The following is a 20244-nucleotide window of genomic DNA, read 5'->3' as shown; positions in this document are numbered from 1 at the left end:
TTGGCACCAGAAGAGGTGTAATTTTCAAGGGACCATGGAACTGCTACTCAACTATTAAGTCACAGGTAATATTACTGAGGAAGAACCCCTTCCCAAACCGAACCTTGGGTTCTAGCATGCAACCCTAAGTGATTTAGCTGCTGTACCAAAAGGTAACTCCAGTGTTTATCAGGAAACAATTGCAAGATTATCTCTAAGGATGAGCCTGAGACCAGAGACAGGCAGGAAACAGTTGGTCCAAGAGGAAATCCCCTGTATTAACAATAAAATAATAAAACCAAATAATTGAATATGATGTCATTTTAGATAGGCCACCTAATCATAAAGCTAGTACAGTGGTACCTCGGGTTAAGAACTTAGTTCGTTCTGGAGGTCTGTTCTTAACCTGAAACTGTTCTTAACCTGAAACACCACTTTAGCTAACGGGGTCTCCTGCTGCCGCTGCTGCACAATTTCTGTTCTCATCCTGAAGCAAAGTTCTTAACCCGAGGTAATATTTCTGGGTTAGCAGAATCTGTAACCTGAAGCATATGTAACCTGAGGTACCACTGTACAGTCATACCTTGGTTGTCGAACACCCTGGAACCCGGACGTTTTGGCTCCCGAACGCTGCAAACCCAGAAGTGATTGTTTCAGTTTGCGAATGTTCTTTTGTAGCCCGAACATCCAACAGGCTTCTGCGGTTTCCTGCAGCTAATCAGAAGCTGCAATTTGGAAGTCCAACAGACTTCGGGAACAGATTCCGTTCAACTTCCAAGGTACGACTGTACTGCTGAAGGTAACTCCTTAATTTGGATTTTCTAATTGGTTCTTACCTCTATAGGTGACAACCATGCCTGGTTGAAAATATCTTGAAGTACATGCCACATAAACCTAATGCTTACAATTGCCCTAAGAGTACGGGGGGGGGGGGGCTGTACTATTTACAAAGAAGACTGGAAATAAGAAGACTTTATTTCTTTTTTTTCTTTAAAAAAACAACCTACTACAATAGCAAAAAATTGAACCTCTCCAGAACAAAGGAAGCAGCAAACAAAACCCAAAAACTCTCCCACATTGGCGTATTGTTTTTCTGTTCAAGTGCTGCATTTGTGGCCCAATGGTAATGGGATTTTGTTTACTAGAGTCTTAATCTAACATTCTTCATCTGGTGCACCAGAGGCTTGCCACAAATATGAACAGAATAGGGTGACCAGATGTAGAAGAAGACAGAGCTCAAGCACCTTTAATAGCTCTGAAGAATTAGGAACTTCAGCTGAAATTCTTCCTTCCACACATTAAAGGTGCAAGAGCTCATTTAACATCCGGCCAGCCTCCCCATGACACCCTGTGAATATATCTACAGGGATTGACAAGATGCCTTTTGGCCTTTCCTTTTCTCTAATTCTGTTGTTCTGTCTGTTACACTGGACCAAAAGCTACAAGTTTCTTTCTGAAGTAAATTCAGGGGATGATTAACTCAATTCCTGACTACTACCCTCCAGCTTCATTACTTTCCGTCACCTGCTATGGCACACATTGCCACAGTCAACGCACAGACTGAGTCATGTCTTTAGTTTCTGCTTTTATCTCCTGATCTATGGAAAAGCTACTGGGTGCAACCAATAGAAGAGCTTGTAGAGCTGGGCCCATAAGACTGTCTGAAACTCAAATGCCTTATGCTCACACCACAATGAATTAAAGTGGTTCTTCCCACCCTCCCACTAGATGTGATTCTTTTATTTCCCTTTTTTGTTGTTGCTTTGCCAGCATTACTATAAGCCTGTCGGCAACAACCTCCCACATGTTTTGATTCTGAAGTCAAACAAATAACCCTACCTACGGCTAAATCTGCCTGCATCAATCTTCTCATAATGTTTCCTATGACACTGGAGGTTTTCTTTCCCCTGGAGCTTGCTGAGGATATCACTCAGAATAATCACATGTACAAACCACCACTTCAGGAAGAGAAGGGAGGGGAAATAACCATGGGATTTTTATATATGATACAAAATGATAAGTGAATACAGGCTGTTTCAGCCTCAGCTGAGGTAGGCAAAGCCAAGCAATTAAAGTCATTTACTTTGAGGGCTTCCAGAAGGAGACAATAAGCCCAAAGAATTCTGCTTCTTCTGGTCTATAAAAAAAACAGAAACTGACAACTGTGCTTGTTAAGGGTAAAGCACTTATTTTCTAAGCCTCCTGCCCCTTTTTCTAAAGGTGGGGAAGCTCAGGAATTTTGTATTTTTTTCACAAAATGACAACTTCCTTGCTATTTAGTGTCTCCATAAGCCAGCTAGCTCTCGCTGCACCATCCACCATCCTATTGTCGTCCTGGCTGTGGACATTGCCTGTTCTGTGAACTGTGGGAAGGCCTTCTCTGCAGTAGTACTGTGTCCTGCATCTCCGGCGCTGATAATTCATCACCATCTTTTATTCACCCAGGCCTTTGTGTCATCCTCACTCATTAGAGCTGGGTTACCTATATTTATTAATTTGCTGCTGTGCTACTATGGATCTGCAAATTCTTGTTTGAATTTTATTGTTTTATTGGTTGCAATGTTGTTGTTTGATTTTATTGTTTTACTGCGCACTGTAAACCCCCCTGTTGTCTTTTGATGAAGGGTTTCCTATAAACAAAACCAATAACAGAAAGCAAACTCAGCTGTTGAGTCGTAATGGTTAAGTATGAGAAACAGGGCCACAGAGAAAAAAGAGGGGTGCATCTGCCTTTCTTGTGGAACATCAAGGCTGGAATACACGGCGGGCATTTTTTGGTTGGGGATGTTCTTAAGTCCCATTTAAATGAAAGACTGGTCCCCAAGTTGAATTTAAGAATTGGCAGAAGTGATTTTTCTCTGGACAGCATCCTTGCCAGATGGTTAATGAAAAGGGCACAAATGTTGCCAAAACACATAGGAGACAATGGAAAGGCAAAAACACTGTAGGTTGTCATACATTTTAGTTGTCCCATGCACAGCAACCTCATGTACAAGGTTCAAGTGCTATTGGCCCTGAGGACTGGGAAGAAGGAAGCACCAAGCCATGGGCAGGATAATTCCCTGTTGGCAATGGTGTTAAACAGCAAAAGAATCCATGCCAGGCTTGCTTAGGGATCCCAAAACTTCTGACAGCTTGGGCACACTTTTTTGTTTCTTTTTTATGAGTAAATTACAGCTGCAGGCATGTTTCAATCTTATCCCCCAAAAAAGGTTCATTTGAGAGTGTGTGAGAGCTCTGGATTTGGTTGTGCTTCCTCTGAAGGGCTGTTCATTCTGGCACATCTCTGCATCAGGATCAACTAAATGATCCTACTACACCCAACGCAGACATGCAGCAAAGTTACCCACCCCCAGGAAAAGCTGAGTGGGAGACATCGAGGCTGAAGCCGTGAATCACTGAGAGATGCAGCAGACAGGCTCCTCAGTGGGCAGGCAATTTCAGCTTGTGTGAGACTTTTATTTGATGCTTACGTATGTTTTGGTTGTAGACGTTTTGGTCATTAAATCACTTCAATATGTTTCATGGGAAAGCGATTCATAAATAAATATATTGTCTATTTCTCACTATACAGTAGCAGTTCATTTGTATGCAGCATAGCATATTTGGAGACTTCTACATACTAAGTGTGTGGTACCTAGTACTGTAGACATCTGCACATGTGGGTAGCAGCCCAGATTGGCAACCGCATATCAACAGTGCTCTATGCAAGTTTTAATGTTCTCTATTTCCCAGAGGTGCTGGGATGTGGGGGATGTTTCGTAAGGGAAGGTGTCACACACATCACTCATGAAGATTGGCCTTGAACACTGAAAAATAAGGATGAGGAGAGGAGAGGGGCCTTGTCTGCCCATGTAGTTTCTGGGTGGGAATTGAATGGGCATTTGCTGTCAATTCTCCTGCTGTTTTCCAGCAGCTTGGCACCATTACGCATGACACTTGCCACGCACACAACAACAGTGTCACACATAATGATATACCATCACAGGAAGAGCTCGGCCTGAGAAGCGGGCTGTGATGCCAGCTCTGACAGCTCTCGGCACACTCAGGAGCTGAAGCTTGCCATGGTATTTGCAAAGATCACATCTCTCCCTGGAAATATCACATTGTGACACAAATGCCAATATACACTGGTGCTGACAAAAACAAGCAGAGGAAGAGCAACATACTCCTTGTCCTTCAGGAAATAATTTGAAATCTGGGATGTTCGTGATCATTCAGTTCACGTCACTCTTTCAAGAGAGAATATGGAAGGCAGGAGGAGGAGGGATGAGAAGGAAATGTCCCTCAACAGTTTCACTGAGATCTTCTGGAACAGAAGAGTCCACATAAAAAAATGTTTTGCACCCTCCAAAAAACCACTCCTGGGGGTCAAGGAACCTTCTGGAACTGCAGAGGAACTGGGGAAACTGGGATATTCAGGTTGGAGGTGAGGTACGGTGTGCAAGTTGAAGTGCCTTTCTGCTCACACAATATGCCTTTGAATCCAAGCAATTATATATTGCTACTGGGAATCCATTAGGACTGACGCAGATTGACATGTTTTATGAGATTGCCCAGTGGAGGCAAGTTCCTGGGATTTGATGAGAGGGGAAGACATAGAAAAGAACCAAAAGTCATTCTGAGGAGACTAATGAAGGAAGTAAATGTAAAAGGAAGAATGTTTTGATGGATTCCCTAGTAGCTGCTAAAAATGTTTATGCTACACACTGGAAAGTAAATACAACACCAGATTTGAATGAGTGGTTATTTAATGTCTGGCATGTCACACTGAAATGGAAAAACTGACTTATATTCAGCAGGCTAGGGGGAAAGGCAGGGAATGTGATTTTTCAGGATTTATGGAACATTGGTCAAAGGTTATAATGTATTAGAAAGGGAAATCTGGATAGATTCCTGAGCATTTTTTTAAAAAGGTTTAGTGTTTGTTTTCTGTGGTGTCTTTCTTACCTAAACAATTGGGTGGGAGTAGGATCACAACTGATGTTATTTGAAGCACTAAAGTTTGTGCCATATGCTATGTTTATCATGTTATAATGATTTTTAAAAAATTAATATTTAAAAAGGTTGGTGAAGCGAAAGCTTCTCTTTACACGAATAACACTGGTTTCCATTAGCAAGGCTTATCCTCCTAAATAAATAAATAAATAAATAAATAAATAAATAAATAAATACTTTATACCCCGCCCATCTGGCTGTGTTTCCCCAGCCACTCTGGGTGGCTTCCAACAGAATATTAAAAACATGATAAAAGATCAAACATTAAAAACTTCCCTAAACTTCAGATGTCTTCTAAAAGTCAGATAGTTGTTTATTTCCTTGACATCTGATGGGAAGATGTTCCACAGGACCTGGTTCCCTGTAACCTGACTTCTTGCAGAGAGGGAACTGCCAGAAAGCCCTCGGAGCAGGACCTCAGTGTTTTAATAGTTCATGTTTTAATAGTTATAGCTTGAATAATGCTTTCAACCAACAGACCTGAGCTAGGCATACTAAGGGATGGTAGCCTTCCCCATACCTGAATCCATGACTTTTATAAGGCACTGTCTCTTGAGACAGATGGATGCCAACAATTTATTGTATCTAGGAAATTTGCCTTTCCCCTCAACCTGGGATATATATTTATTTAGCAAGTGTAACAACAGGTGAAGTCACCAGTGGTAACCAAATTCTCTATCACCACTTCAGATAAAATAATTACTTTTGTCTTTCCACCTACAGCAGTTCTGTGAAGACATTTTCTAGGGTAGTAGACTAGAATATAGATCAATTCCACTCCCAAAAGCTAGTTCCATATTGAACAGACCTTATTTTAGGGCTTTGTTTTAATCAAAACTATTTTTTGATACATTTGTGAATTATGCCTTTTCTCTTTTTGCCAGGAACTGTTTATCTTCACAATTTTTCTATATACAGCTTCCTGCACATATAACAAAACTGTCCTTTGAGAGGTCTTCCATACTTGGAATGCCATCTAATAATCCTTTGCATGACTGATTCTCCAGAAATACTGTATATTGGATTAAAGAGGAAATGACTCCTTTAAAATCTGCAGGCTCAATTCTATTCTAAAGGTCTGTTGAAGTTTTAAAAATGCCACCATGATTGATTTCAGCCCTAAACACTCTCTTGACATCTTAGTATCAGTACAATCTAAGTCTGTGTTAAATCATGAGGCAGCTACTTTAAATAGAAAGCTTAGTGCTCTTTTGCAAATTGATCAAGCGACAATAAATGTGTTGCTTTTTCACTGCCACTAAGAACGTCTGAACTGATCCAGCTACACAGCATGACCAGGCTTTAAAGCTTTATTAATCCTACTTACATAACTTGCTTACAGAACAGTCAGCTTGCAACAGGTGATAGTTTGAAATGCATCCAACTGATGATGCTCAAAAAGCACTGGGCTTTGAACCTTAGCGGAAAGAAGGTTTTATTTTTAGCCTGGCATTAAACTGCAAAGATCATTCACTGTACCTATCCAAGGCTACATTCACATGGACAAAAGCAAAGAGCTACAGATATTGCTGTGGGGTTATTTAGGGTTATTTGGGAATGACTGGTTTCTGTTTCATTTGTATTCTATGTTCATTCACCACACTTTTTCCCCAATGAAAGGGGATTGTGCTTAGTGAAATTAAATGACACTATCCTGGAGGTTTGATTTCTAAAGAAGAAATGATGGAGAACAGAAGAATCCCAGGAATGAATATAGGTTACTTCCTCAGCTGCGATGGGTGGGTGTCTCTCTAACCCAATAACTTTGTAGAGTTTATGCACAGTGCCGTTTCCTGGGCTGACCTCCCATCCATGCATTACACACAGGAGAATACAAGTATAGAGCCCAACATGTGTGTGCTCAGTCCATGCAATCATTGAACGCCTCTCATGCACTACACCAAGGACAGGAAGCCTATGGCCCTCCAAATATTACTGATCAATGGCTACTGAAGTCAAACAACATCTGGACAGCCACAGGTTCCCTATTCCTGTTCTGTGCATTCGAACTGCAATGTTACAGGGCTTCTGTGACAAAACAAGTGGAGATAAGGTGTGTTAAGCATCTGTTAAACAAAAGCTAAAAGCACTTGTTGGTGAGAATAATGCCAAAGAGCTTGTTCAAGTAGAGCGGTGAAAGCCTATGGAATACAGTAGCTCTGATACTGATGCAAGTGCAGACTGCATGCGGTTGGGGAAGGCTTTGAACATTGCACATATGATATTGTACCAAGATAACTGAAAGTTCAGGTTTTAAGCATTGGTGGCTTGCAGAGAGCTGTGCATGCACAACTCTTGTGGGGTGTGTGTGTGTGTGTGGGTGGGTGTGTGTGTCTCCCTGAGGGCTTCTGTTCAAAATTATCACTTCGCAGAAGAGAATTTGAAATGAAGCTCTGCTGAAGTTAGAGGTGAGACACTTTCCAATGGTGAGAAATAAATCTTCACCCAGTCTCGCAATCACCTGTCTAATGCTGATAATGGCTACAAGCACCTAAAAACCTGAGGTACAGAGTAACTACATTTAACTCTTAACTTTCTACATGTTGTTCTATGGTAGAGATAAAAAACATTATCACAGAAGAGAAGATGTGGACTGAACATTATAGTTCTGGCAGTCAGTCCTGAGGGGCTACTTTAGTTGCAAGCACTGACTTATGCTGCTGCAGCTAAAGTTAGCATCCTGAACACTACAAGTGAGACCGAGCCATGCAATGATTTCTAAATTACCAGGGGAAAGGAAAGACAGTGTCAATCCAGACTCTGTGCCTGTGCGAACGATACAGAACTTCCAGCAGTACCTGTGACCTGGGAAAGGGGCTGCTGGCAACCTCATCATGACTTGAGTATGCCTCTTGCATGGCCTAAAGCTCAGCAACTGCATGTTTATGCCAGTTCTGGGATGGTGACAATAACAAATCCCATGAGTGCAGTGCCTAGCAGGGGTCAGGCTGTCAGTCACTCTCACTGGTAAATTACAGCCTTTGACTTTTCTTAAAATGACAATGAACTGGGACTTGTGTAATGCTTAGCAATACTATTTTTAAAAGAAAGTATGTTTATGTTTTAACTTAAGGTTACGCCCACCTCATTAATAGGTTGTTCTCCAGAACCATCCTCTCAGTTCTTTGATACCTCCTTGTTTTGTTAATCACACGCTTCCCACAAGCTGTTCCCATAGCCCCTCTGACCTGCCTGATTAAAGATCCTGCACAGCTTCATTCTTAAAGTTTGCTCTGAATGCATCAACATCTGAAGGAAGGCGGACGCAAGTTGCATTTAGCTCATGTTTCCTGGAGCCAATTCTTATGTCGCTGTCGCATCATGAAGACCTCTTAAAATTGCATCTGAACTGTGAAAGCTTATGCCACAGCAAGCTTATTTGTTGTTGTTGTTGTTTCACATTGTGAGTTACCAATGCAACAGCTGCAATGTGTAGAATGGATGGATTGCCAAGTGGACCACCTTGATCACATGGGAGCATTTCCACACCAACATCGACTTCCATCAAGAATATCTGATCCAACATGGAGGCACAATGAGTAGTTCACACTGCAAGATTCCTTTATATCAGAGTTAGGAAGCAGTAGCTTTCCAGATGTTGCTGGACTAAAAGCCCCACCATCCCTGACTCTTCTGGCTGGGAGTGATGGGAGTTAAAGAGTCTAACAACATCTGGAGGGACACAACTGGCTGCACCCGCTTCATATATTACAGCTACTATGCAGAGCTGGCACCACACATGCACTGTTTGGGGCAATTTCCACATGACAAGTGTAAACTGCACATCAATCAAAAGTTTCATACCTTCAATGCCCCCCGAATCTTACACTAGGCTTCACCAATCTGTTGCCCCCCATATGCTTTGGACCATAACTGTTCATCAGCCCTACGGGAGTTCTAGATAAAAACTTCTGGTAGTGAAGGCTGACTTACACATACTTTGCAATAGAAGTGCAGTTCCCGATCTAGAACAAAAACATTTCACTGCTGTAAAACTAGAAAATCAGTCACATTCATGTTGTCTCAGTCCTCTGATGTAAAATGTGGGGGAAGGTTTTGAAATACAGAAATCCAATGCCCATCCTGTAGTTTGGGTGTGTATGAATCCATTTATATCAACGGATAAAAAATTCACACAAAGAAAAGAACATAATGTGTAACACGGCTTCAAGCGAGGAATCTCTGTGTGTATATTGGAGTCCTACATGCATAAGAAATCGCTAGATTAGGGCAAAACATGTCAAAAACGGTTTATTTGTCTCAGTGTTTCTTTTCCATATGTTACACCACAGGATAGAGTTTGGGTATTATGGCTGGCTATTAATAGCTTAATTAAGGCATCAGCCTCTCATCTAACAGCAATAATTCACAGTGCCTAATTTACAAATGTACACGAATCAAGCCTCTTGACACACTCTTAAAATAAATATCACAGTGTCCATTTGATAGCTGAGAACATAAGTAATTGAACCGCTAGTCATAAAATGGTTAGAACTAAAAACAGCCCTTGTCTCCAAACTACCAGAATCCCGCTGTAGTCGTTTATATTGCAAACACAGCAGAAGGCTTCCAATGTTGACACAAAGCTGATGGGAGGCTACAAAAAAGGAAAGTATTTTTTCATTTCCAAGAAAGTCTCCTGAAGTGTGCAGAATTTCACAATGTCCATGTAATAGGTGTAAAGCTGTTCCCATTAGCCGGGGGGGGGGGGGGGAGAGCCACTACCAAGACCGTACATTGAGAGTAATGGATTCTGTTAAGTGCTTAGCCGTACTCTCTGTAGCATTACTGTGTGGGTTAGCTTCTCTGCTGTTGCTCAGACAGGAGGGAAACTAGGGGCCAGATCCTGGTTATTCATACACCAGTCTGAATACATGTCAGATCAACATGTATTTCATAGGAGGTCTTCCAGGTCCTGCAGATTCACAGTCTGAACTAATGCAGTTGGCTCTTATCGGAACACCTTTAAGCTGGAACATATGAGTCCTTGCCCCTGCTTTGCCCATTTCTGACCCATGAAACAGCTTTGCACATCAACATTACATTGCATCTGGTGGCTCTTGCCAGTGCAACAGGCAGGTTTCTGTGATAACTAACTGTTTGGCTGTGGTGGGAGTTTTCCTAGCAATAGCCCACTGCATGAGATTCACAGGATGGACTGAATTGGTATATGGATGATGTCCTAGATGCCACCCTTTCCAAATTTACTGCACCCCGGGTGATCTGGACTATAATTCCCATCACTCCCTGACCATTGACAAAGTTGACTGCAGCTGATGGGGATGGCAATCCACCAACATCTGGAGGGAACCAGGTTAGACAAGGCTATGTAATGGTGAACTTCAAGAAATAGTTATTATCCTGCAAAATTAGTTCTATTTAGTCATCATGACCGATAGCCACTGACTGACTTATCCTCCATGAATTTTTCTAATCCCCTTTCAACCATCAGCATGTCTTGTAGCAATGAATTACAACAACAACAATACCACAGGACACATTCACGTGACACACTCCATTAAAGCAAGCTCTAAACAAGAGTTTCTGCTTGTGCAATGGTGGTTCTGCCCCACTCTCCTCACCCCAAAAGTTGCTCTGAACAGCTCTGAAGAACCCCCAGAACAGTGTGTCGGAGGAGGTGAGGGGGGCTGTTTTATCTGGCAAAGTGATCTGCTTGAGCAGACAGAATGTTTGCGATAATGCAATGTTGAATTGCACTATGTGTTTTGTGATGAAGTACTTTCTTTGGTCTGTTCAATTAAAATTCAGGCAAAAAGTGCGAACCTGTTAACCAGCATAATTAACAACCTGAATCTTGACTATAGATTAAAACTAGATGGTAACTGTGGCCTGGGCTTTCTCAGGATTTCAGTGAGTTGTGTCCTTACACTGTAACCTCCGCTTTTGTTTTTCATCGTGAGGTGAAAGAAGAAAGGAGGCTGCCAGAGTTATGCCAGGGACTAACTCCCTGGTGAAATGAAGGGAGTCTTGTTACTTTTTAGAATCAGTTCAGAGAAAAAAATGACAAATACCCCCAAGAGCTGGAAGAGAAGGAAACTACATTTCTCATTATGTGACTCTCTGGGTTTTTGCTCCTGCTAATTAATATGAAGTGTGGTGGCCAAAGGCCTTCTAGAGCTAACATGAAACATGGTTCTGGGTCTCCTGAGGTACTATTCTGGATTGCTGCTTTCAACCTGGGATCTCAGTAAGCTTTAACCTGTATAGTGTGCCTTCCTGGTCACAACAGCCGAAACCCTTCCCTTTTTCTACTGAGTATAAAGGCTCTGCTCCCAAGGCCCCAGAACAATTTGCTGGTAAGCACTTCCTGCTCTAGCTTCCATAGGTGAGAGTAATGGCTGCTAACACACTGAAAGTTCCCTCTTTCAACAAAGCTTATTTGTCCCAGTTGGTATCTATCTGTATTTGATTGGAAATTGTTTTTGTATGTGCAGTCATTTTAATATGCGTTAATTGTTTTTATAGTTCTTATATATGCAACCGTTTTATCTGCTTTCATATATGCAATTGTTTTGTATATGTTTCTATTGTTCTGTGAAATCACTTCAACGGAAATGATACATAAATGAAACAAATAATATCAAACTTGTTGACTCATTCTGCCTCAGAAGGTCTTAAGAAGGCACACACAGTGGCGGAGCTTCATGCTCGGCACCGGGGGGGGGGGGGCAGAGAGTAGGCTGGGGCGGGGCTGGCACGTATCCTGGGGGCGTAGTGCACGTCCTGGGCGTGGCACCCAGGATGGGGGGGGCAGGGGCAGTGAGCTCCCCCTGTACACCTCTTCTTCCACCAGTGGGCACAGAGCAGTGACCACCAAACATCACGTACAGTACATGAATTAAAAAAGAGAGAGAAGAGCTAGGGGTTGATAATTATTACCATTATTAGAAGTGAAACATAAGGTTCTCAAAGATTACCTCTTGCAACTGGTTCTGTTTACTTTATTCATAAATTATATGGAGTCAAGAGATGTACAATGAGCTAGGAAAGCTGAAGATAACATTCAATTAATTCAAGATGGTGAAATCCCAAAGAATGTGGAAAAGGGTAGAAAAGTAGCTCTCTAAGCTGGATGACAAATCCACACAACAGCTTAAAACAGACTTTCCCAACCTGGTGCCCTGCAATCAGCCCTAGCTAGCATGAGTTGGCTGTATGGAGCTGTAATCCAAAACATCTGGAGGGCACCAGGTTGGGGAGTGCTGGCCCATAAGAGTCAACATAAGAGCAAAGGCAACATAAGAGCAAAGGCAAAGTGATGCAAACGAGAGGAGGTGGAGAGATCTAACGACATATACACTGATGAGGTCTTAAACTACTCAGGAAAAGATTAGTGGATTGTAGAAAATTCAGTGGAAACAAGGACTCAGTATACTGCAAGCATAATAAAGACAAATCCAGTGTTGAGTATAATTAAGGAATGGGTCTAAAAATAACATGCCAAGCATAACGCCCAGAGGTCCACAACTCCACCAATGTTGCCTCGTCCTTTGGCAAGTGTGTCATGACCCAACCTTCTGCCAAACCCTGGAGCTGGGGAGGGGTTGAGGATCCTCCCCACAGTTGTGCTGTGCTATGGAGGTGCTCAGCCCTGCATAAGAATGGGGAAGATCCCTGGTCTCCTCCTTCCCAGTTCCAAGCTGAAGGAGGAGGCTGGAATTTATTACTTTGGCACTGCGAGCCTTGCTGTTGTGGAGCTGTGCTGCGAGAGCCTCATAGGCCCATTGCCAAAAACAAACCCCACCCCTCCTCTCCAGCTCCAAAGAGGAAAGCTGAGGCTTGTTGCCTGGCAGTGGGCTGATGTGAAGTCCAGTGCCAAAATATACTTCAAGTTTCCTTGAAATCTAAAACCGAACATTATCCCAGGGATATTGTGTTCCTTACTATCACCTATGAATAGGGCATCAGAGACCCTAGGAACATATAAACGACTACCTTTCCCCAAAGTTATTTTTTGGGAGGGGTCCAGCACTATAATATACAGCACCATTGTGAAACCACTTAAGGCTTAAAAAAAAAGCCATCACAGTGAATACTGCCTGCTATAAATATGTTAACAATGGAAATAAAAGAGAGGCATAAAAGGCAGGCTAATGTACTATGGTTCAGGTGTGAAACATCATCTGGAGACAGGAAGGATGGATAGTTAGGCCAAGGGTGCTCACCAGAGGCCCAAATTCTTTTTATTATCATCATCAGTCATCTCTATAGCATTTTCAGCAAGTGATATGCTATACAACTATTATTTCATTCACCCTCACACTAATACCATGAGGTAGATCACTGTTATTCCCATTTTAATTATGGGTGAGAAATTAATGGGTCTAAGGTCACCCTTGTCTGCCACATATTCTGTAATAAACATCCTCTTTCAGTGCTCCTTCTCCCTATGATCCTTTCCCTCTATTCTGCCCAGGTTCTAGGCTAGCGGAAGGTATCGCTTTTTAGGTAGGATACTGCAAATTTGTTCTCTCACTTATTAAAATGTTGTCTAGCTCAGAAATGGGGGTCCTGTGGCCCTCTATGTGTTGGGGAACTTCAACTCCCACCAGCCCCAGCTGACATGGCTAACAGTCAAGAGACAATTGGAGTTGTAGCCCAACAACATACAGAGGGCAGGATGCTACCCATTCCTGGTCTACCTCAAGTCTTATGGTGGAAGTGGGGAAAGCCAAGATTTGTGTGTTTTCCCCAGCCCTCTTAATTACATTTGGTGAGGCAAAAGTTGGCCTTGTAACTTCTGAGGCAGTTATGGAATGAGTCATAGATTCAGATGTAAGTTATGTTATCGCTGTTTTCCAAAAAGAGGCTTGCTGTTATGACCAATCACTTTTGGCACTTTTGAAGAAGGCCTGTGCAGAATCTGGAATTTATCTTCTAACAAGATCTTGCATGTGCGTTTTTAAAATATGTTGAGCACCAATTCACGTAAATGTATGCAAAGTATAAACTTCCCTAGTACCACACAAGCCTCAAAGGATAAGGAGAGATTAAAAACTGGCAACACAACTATGGTGGCCATGAAAGACTCCTACACAGGGCTTCACGTGACTTGCTGAAATTCTCTCTTCTACACAACTCTATAAAGAGGCAGGAACCCTCTCCTTTTACATCTGGCCAGCATGAAAATTCCCAGTGACCAACAGCATTCTGGTGGCATAGAGCTATCAGGCTACAATGCAGTCACAACTGAGATCAGAAACACGATGCAGACATGCATACTCCATACCCCTCTTCTTTCCTTCTCCCACACATTAATTCTATAGTTTGCTTTAACTATATAACCAGATTCACTCATAACCAGGGTTTGCATATCCGTTTCAAACTCTAGTTTCAAATTCTGAGTATAAGGTCAATCCTAGTCAATGATTACCACAGCTAGGGCTGATGCACACAGTGACTTAAAGAAGATCAATAGCAAACAATAGGCAGCATTCAACTCAAGATTCCCATCAGCACAAGGATTTACACTTGTGCAATGGCACTTCCCCCTCTCCTTCCCCTGTGTCCTCCCCAAATCTGCTCTGGAACTTTAGGAAGGCATGCAGAGGAAGGATGTTCTGTTATGTTATGCAAGTGTAAACACTTGTGCTAGCAAGACACATTAGTTAGATATTGTCCAGTGTCAGGAATGTACATAATATGTAAAATGGGCCAACGAACTAGGTGGTGAAAGCCAGAGCAAAAGAAATGTGTTTTAACAGTCTCCTGTGAGTGCCTCCTGTCTAGCAGGAGAGAAAGTGTTTCAATGAGTGGGTGCCACTACAGAGTGCCATGTTGTCAGCAAGAAAAATATTGTAAAAAGCTACCTGATAACAAAGCTTCCTCCACTGATCTTAACATCCTAGCAGGTCTGAGTAACAGAAGGCAATCCTTTAGATATCCAAGTCCCTAAACCTTGAAAATAACTTGGTAGCTAACAGGCATTATTATTTGTCACGGTGTAAATGGTGAATTATGGAGAGAGATACAGAAGTTGAAATCCTTGCCATATAATGCTTTAAAAGCATGCCTTTCCATCCTTAAAAATGATGTTCAGTCTGGGCCAACAGGAGGCGCTGAGTGTACCTACTGTAAGTGAGACACCCATTGCAGATTTGGTCTCGCAGCTGCAATTTTGCCTCATATCTTAGCTGCTTCTGTTGGCGTTGGGGTGGGGTGGAAAATAGGAATGTTCCAGGTTCAGAATTAAAATGATGGGGATTTAATGTGAAGCACCAAGAGTGAACATCAAAAAGCCCAGGATGAGCGTTCTTAAGTTTAAAGGAGGGAACAATATGAATGAAACCAACTTTATGTCGAGATAAGCCTGCCACTAAGAGAACAAGATAACACTTTTGAACTTTAAAGGCTCTGCCTGGTATATACAGGGAGATAAGAGAACAGAAAGAATTGATCATAACCATTGGAGGGGGTAGAAAATGTCACAGGAACTGAGTGACTCATCCCTATGTACAGAGGGAATCTTTTCAAACAGGCTAGAAAGTGGGCAGGGGATAAATACACTGAAAGGGGAAACCATTAAATGAATAAATGCATTCAACCTAAAGGTGACTAAGTAAAATACAAGAATATATGGGAAATCATTTCTCTATTAAAATTGGGAAATTTTGTTTTTAAATTTGAAGCATCTACACAGAGCCCAATTGCTAGGCTTGGTTCCCTCCTCCCCTACCCCAGGCAAAGATAATTGATTGTTCAAAAGTTTTTTTAAAAAAAATGTTTGATGGCATATTGTTATTGCTGTTGTTTAAAAAAAGTCGCACATCTCTGTCATTACCATGGAAGAGAGGAGCCACACGGCTGCTTATCCCACATGTTCATATGTGGAAATGTTTGTACCTGCAAAAATTAAGCAAATAGCCAGGAGATGCTCCTTCGCTATTGCAGTCTGGTATGCTGATTATATATTTTTTCCCCTTTGAAGCCGTTTGAAGTTTGTGCCAGAGGTGGGAGTAACAAGACGAACTGAAAGGCAGAGATGAGTCATCTCAAGATGATGTTAATAAGTGATGTTAGAACAGGAAACCTCTGAGAGCTCCTTTCAGGGTGTGCAGCAAACCACCCTATTAAAAGCTTTCATTTACAGCCAGAGGCACTGGAGGGCTCCTTACTCTGGAAGCAGATATGTCTGAAAATGTAAAGCCTGCACTGGAGGTACAAGATCCATTTGTTCATGCACAGTTCAGCTACATTCATCTGAATGGCCCAGATGGAGGACATCAAAGATATTCAGATAAAGTTTAAATGCATGGTGGACACGGGCATGCCCTGAAACGATGGATATGTAAATTTGGAAAGCAAGAGAACAAGACACCGAAGGCCCACTTCAAACATGCAGGCGAACAACATCAAACTATGACTTTTATCACAGACTGTGAAGGAACTGGACTTTACTGTCCTGGAGTGCTTGTATATAAAATGAGAATGCTTGTTTTTACCTGTCTGCTGATTGGGTGGCATAGGGTTAACCTGGAGTCCTATGCGGGTGCCACCCCAGGCTCATCAAACATTAAGGCAGTGAAATGTGTGGGATGATACACCCCAGTCTGCGGGTGGGAAAATGAAAAGCTCTAAACATTCCTTGAGCAGAGATCCCAAGGGAAGGAGCTTATGCTGGCGATTCAACCTGAGACCCTTGATGTGCAAAGCAGAGCTATTGCCTGTCCCACGAGAAATTGCATTCCCATGATTCCTGGTGGCATATGAATGACAAGGGAGGTCTATTAAAACAGATAGACAGCCAGGAGGCAAGTAGTTCAAGGCCGAATTCAGCATGATAAGGAAGGAGGGCTGCCACGAAAGAGTAACTTTCTGCTGAGTAAGTTCTGGTGCCTTTTAGGGACTGTGCAGCTCAGAGGTAGTGAATGCGTTTCTGTAATTTATGCCTATCTTTTTCCTGAAAACACTTATATTTAAGTATGTTTAAGGAAGGGAAGGTCTTGATGGAAAGGTTTAGCGGGTAACTCAATCTACACTGTAATTCTGTTCCATGGATTCAGTTGACACATTCAACTGCCCCATTCAGCTGTGCTGCTTGCATGCAAAGGCTACACACAAGCAGCACAGGCGTCTCCAAGCATGGTAAACTCTACAGACACTCTGCATTGCTAAACCAGCCACTTTCTATGAGCTGGAGCAGAGACACTCCTCTACTTGCTGAGCCTTGCCACATCATACAGGGACCTGCAAAATTGGGCATCTAAATCATGGTACAGCCTCCACTAGTAGATGAGGCTCCCCACTTTGGACTTTGCCCTCCAACTTGTCGGTGGCGATGGGCACACTTACATAGGGGTGGGATGAAGTTCAGCACCTTCGTCATCAAGTGCCCTGCTTGTATTTAGTTTTAAGTGCTAAGTGGCACACATGAATGGGGCTGTAGACAGAAATTCAGACAGAAATATAAGTTCCTGAATTCAAGGTGTTAAAGGGAAGTAGTCTATTGAGCTGGTTGGAAAGCACACAATACAAGGGAAATAAATAAACAATGCACTCAACTGAGAGGAGGCAAAACCTAAATGTATTTCAGACCAGATGTGTCAAAAATATCATTTGGTTACAATCTACCATCAGTTCACCTCAGCCCACACAACAAAAGCCTCTCTTTTAGACACAACATTGAACACTAATTCCATCGGTTGGCATTTGCTTCTATGTTGTAATTTGTCATTCATAGCTTTTGTAATATGATATATCTGGAGAATAAGTGTCATATAGCAGCTAGGATGCTATAATTGGACCGGAATGACCTGGGTTCAAAATATTATTGGTCATGAATCTCACTGTTGATCTTGGCATAGTCGTATCTCACAGGGCTGTGGCAAGGATAACATGGGAGTGACATCTGTGTATTTATTTATTTTAAAATGTTTACCCAGCCTTTTGAGCAGAGTCCTCCAGACAGCTTACAACAAAAGTTTTGAAAAAACAAGCAAACATAAAATACATCAAAACAAACAAAAAATACATCAATAAAACCAATAGCAGCAGCACAGTAACATTCTTGATTTTTCAGTCTGGGAAAGCTCAGCTGGTAGAGCATGAGGCTCTTAAACTCGGAGTTCCACGTTGGACAAAAGATTCCTGCATTGCAGGGTGTTGGACTAGATGATCCTCGTGGTCTCTTCTAATTCTACAAGTCTATGATTCTATTATTATTATTTGCCACTAAAAGCCTGGGCAAATAAAATCATTTTAGCTAGCACACTATCATCATCAAAGGGACTGTCAGGTTGGTAGGGAATTCTATAAATAGGGTGTAGAAAAGGGGAATGATCCTGCCCCTGGCAGCTGCTCACCTAACCTCAGAAGGTGGGGCTACTCAGAGCTAGGTGCCTGATGAGAGTATTAACATTTGAGGCAAATTCATATGAGAGCAGCTAGCTGGCCCTGCCTCAAGGTATCCAGTCCTTTCTAAACCAAAATAGCTGCTAGGTCCTTAGAGAAAGGGTGGGGAATAAATGTGAGAAATAAATTGTTACTGCTGCAAGGTAAATGGGATAACAAGATGTACAGTGAAAAGAAGTGACTTGCCTAGTGGTATCAAAAGTGACAAAGAGCAACTTAGGCCTTGTGGCACTGCTCTGGTAAAACCAGCCTACACTAGGAGACCAAAAAGGCCTCTGCAGAACAGTAAGTGAACAAATCTCTTGCCAATTTGGTCACCAAATGCAGTAGTTTGGTATCAACACAGCCCAGCTGAACTCAGCAGGACTTACTTCTGACTAAATGTGCATAGAATTGTGTTCTACTGAAGTCAAAACATACTTGGGAACCCAGCAGAGAAGTGATTCCCAGATTATTACTGCTCCCCCAAAACAAGTTGCAACAAATTTATTTTATGTGTTACTCATCCATGACACTGAACATTTGTTGTGAATATTCTGCGTGCCAGGATTAAAAGCAGCATCCCTTAACTAGTAATTGGGACCTGTTCAGATATTGCTTCACCATCGAATTCTATATAGGGCAAGATCAAAAGCGGGTTCTGAACTTGTGTGCTCCCTCCACCACCTCTCCCCCTCATTAAAGGTAGAAGGTAATTAACAAACTATGCAGTAAGAGGAGCGTCAGTGTGAACAGCACTTACATTTATCCCAACATCCAACTGTTTGACTATAACTGGTGTGCCCCGAGTCATATAGATTATTTTGATTCAACTCCAGATTGACAGTTTATCCTCATAATTACAAATTAGACACGAACCGGAGGGCTGAACAACCATGACTGCACCTTGGGCTAAAGAGCTGCTCCATTTAACCAGGGCCTCCAACAGATGTGTGGAGATTGGTAGATTTGGAACACAGGGGTGACATGTATGGCTTAGTGATTCCAGAAACAGCAGCGTCTGAGGTCACATCTCAGACATGCAATACTCCTTTTAAAAACTAATCTTGACCAGGGATGGCTCTCCTGGTCATGTGGAGCTACTGCAGCAGCCTCCTACTGTTGATGCTTAGCAGGAAGAACAGGAGGCAGTGAGGTCAGGACATGGCAGACACACCAGCAAAGCCAATCTGGTGCTCCCACTGCTGCTTCTGTGCAGCTATGACTTTGCCATCTCCTCAGCCCTTGCCCAGTCAAGGACATCGCTGAAGCTCTGCCCCCTGGGGAGCCATTCCAGCCCAAGAGACCTCGATGGAACAAATAATCATGACTTAACTACTGGCGGGGGGGGGGGGGGCGCGCAGTATGTGGCCGTGAAATAAATAAAGCATTTGCCTGGCTATCTGCCTCAACCAGATGCCATGGGGTTTTCTCATACAGTATGATTTGTTTTCACCTCTAGCTTTTCTCCTGTAGCTGCTTCATAACACCACAATGGTTCTTTACTTTCTGAATATCTTTATTAATTCTTTTTAAATAAAATACATGTATTCTGAAAGGTGGATAAGGGTATTGGTTCCATGTGCCTACCGAACAGCAACCATGCAGGAATGCACTATAAAGTGCCATGCAACTGGAAGCCAGCGGTCATTTCAGGTATTTCAAATCTTCACTACACAACTGTCCTTGGGGAAACATTTGTGTGGAGCATGCAATATATGGACCATGATATCCACACAAAAAGATATAGTCGTACCTTAGAAGTCAAACAACTTAGTTCCCGAACGTTTTGGCTCCCGAAAGTCACAAACCCAGAAATGACTGTTCCAGTTTGCGAACTATTTTTGGAAGCCAAACATCCGATGGGGCTTCTGATTGGCTGCAGAAGCCATGCTTCAGTTTTCGAACGCTTTGGAA

General features: G+C 42.4%; 1 protein-coding gene across 4 annotated transcripts in view; it reads right to left on the bottom strand.

Moving 5' to 3' along the window:
• JADE2 (jade family PHD finger 2) overlaps nt 1-20244 on the bottom strand; it is a 145378-nt gene that overhangs the window by 62647 nt on the left and 62487 nt on the right. The gene's annotated exons all lie outside the window — the stretch shown is intronic.

Source organism: Podarcis gaigeae (assembly GCF_964106915.1).
Source record: "Podarcis gaigeae genome assembly, chromosome: 2".
In the NCBI taxonomy this organism is placed as follows: domain Eukaryota; kingdom Metazoa; phylum Chordata; class Lepidosauria; order Squamata; family Lacertidae; genus Podarcis; species Podarcis gaigeae.
This window is presented reverse-complemented; position numbering and strand designations above follow the sequence as displayed.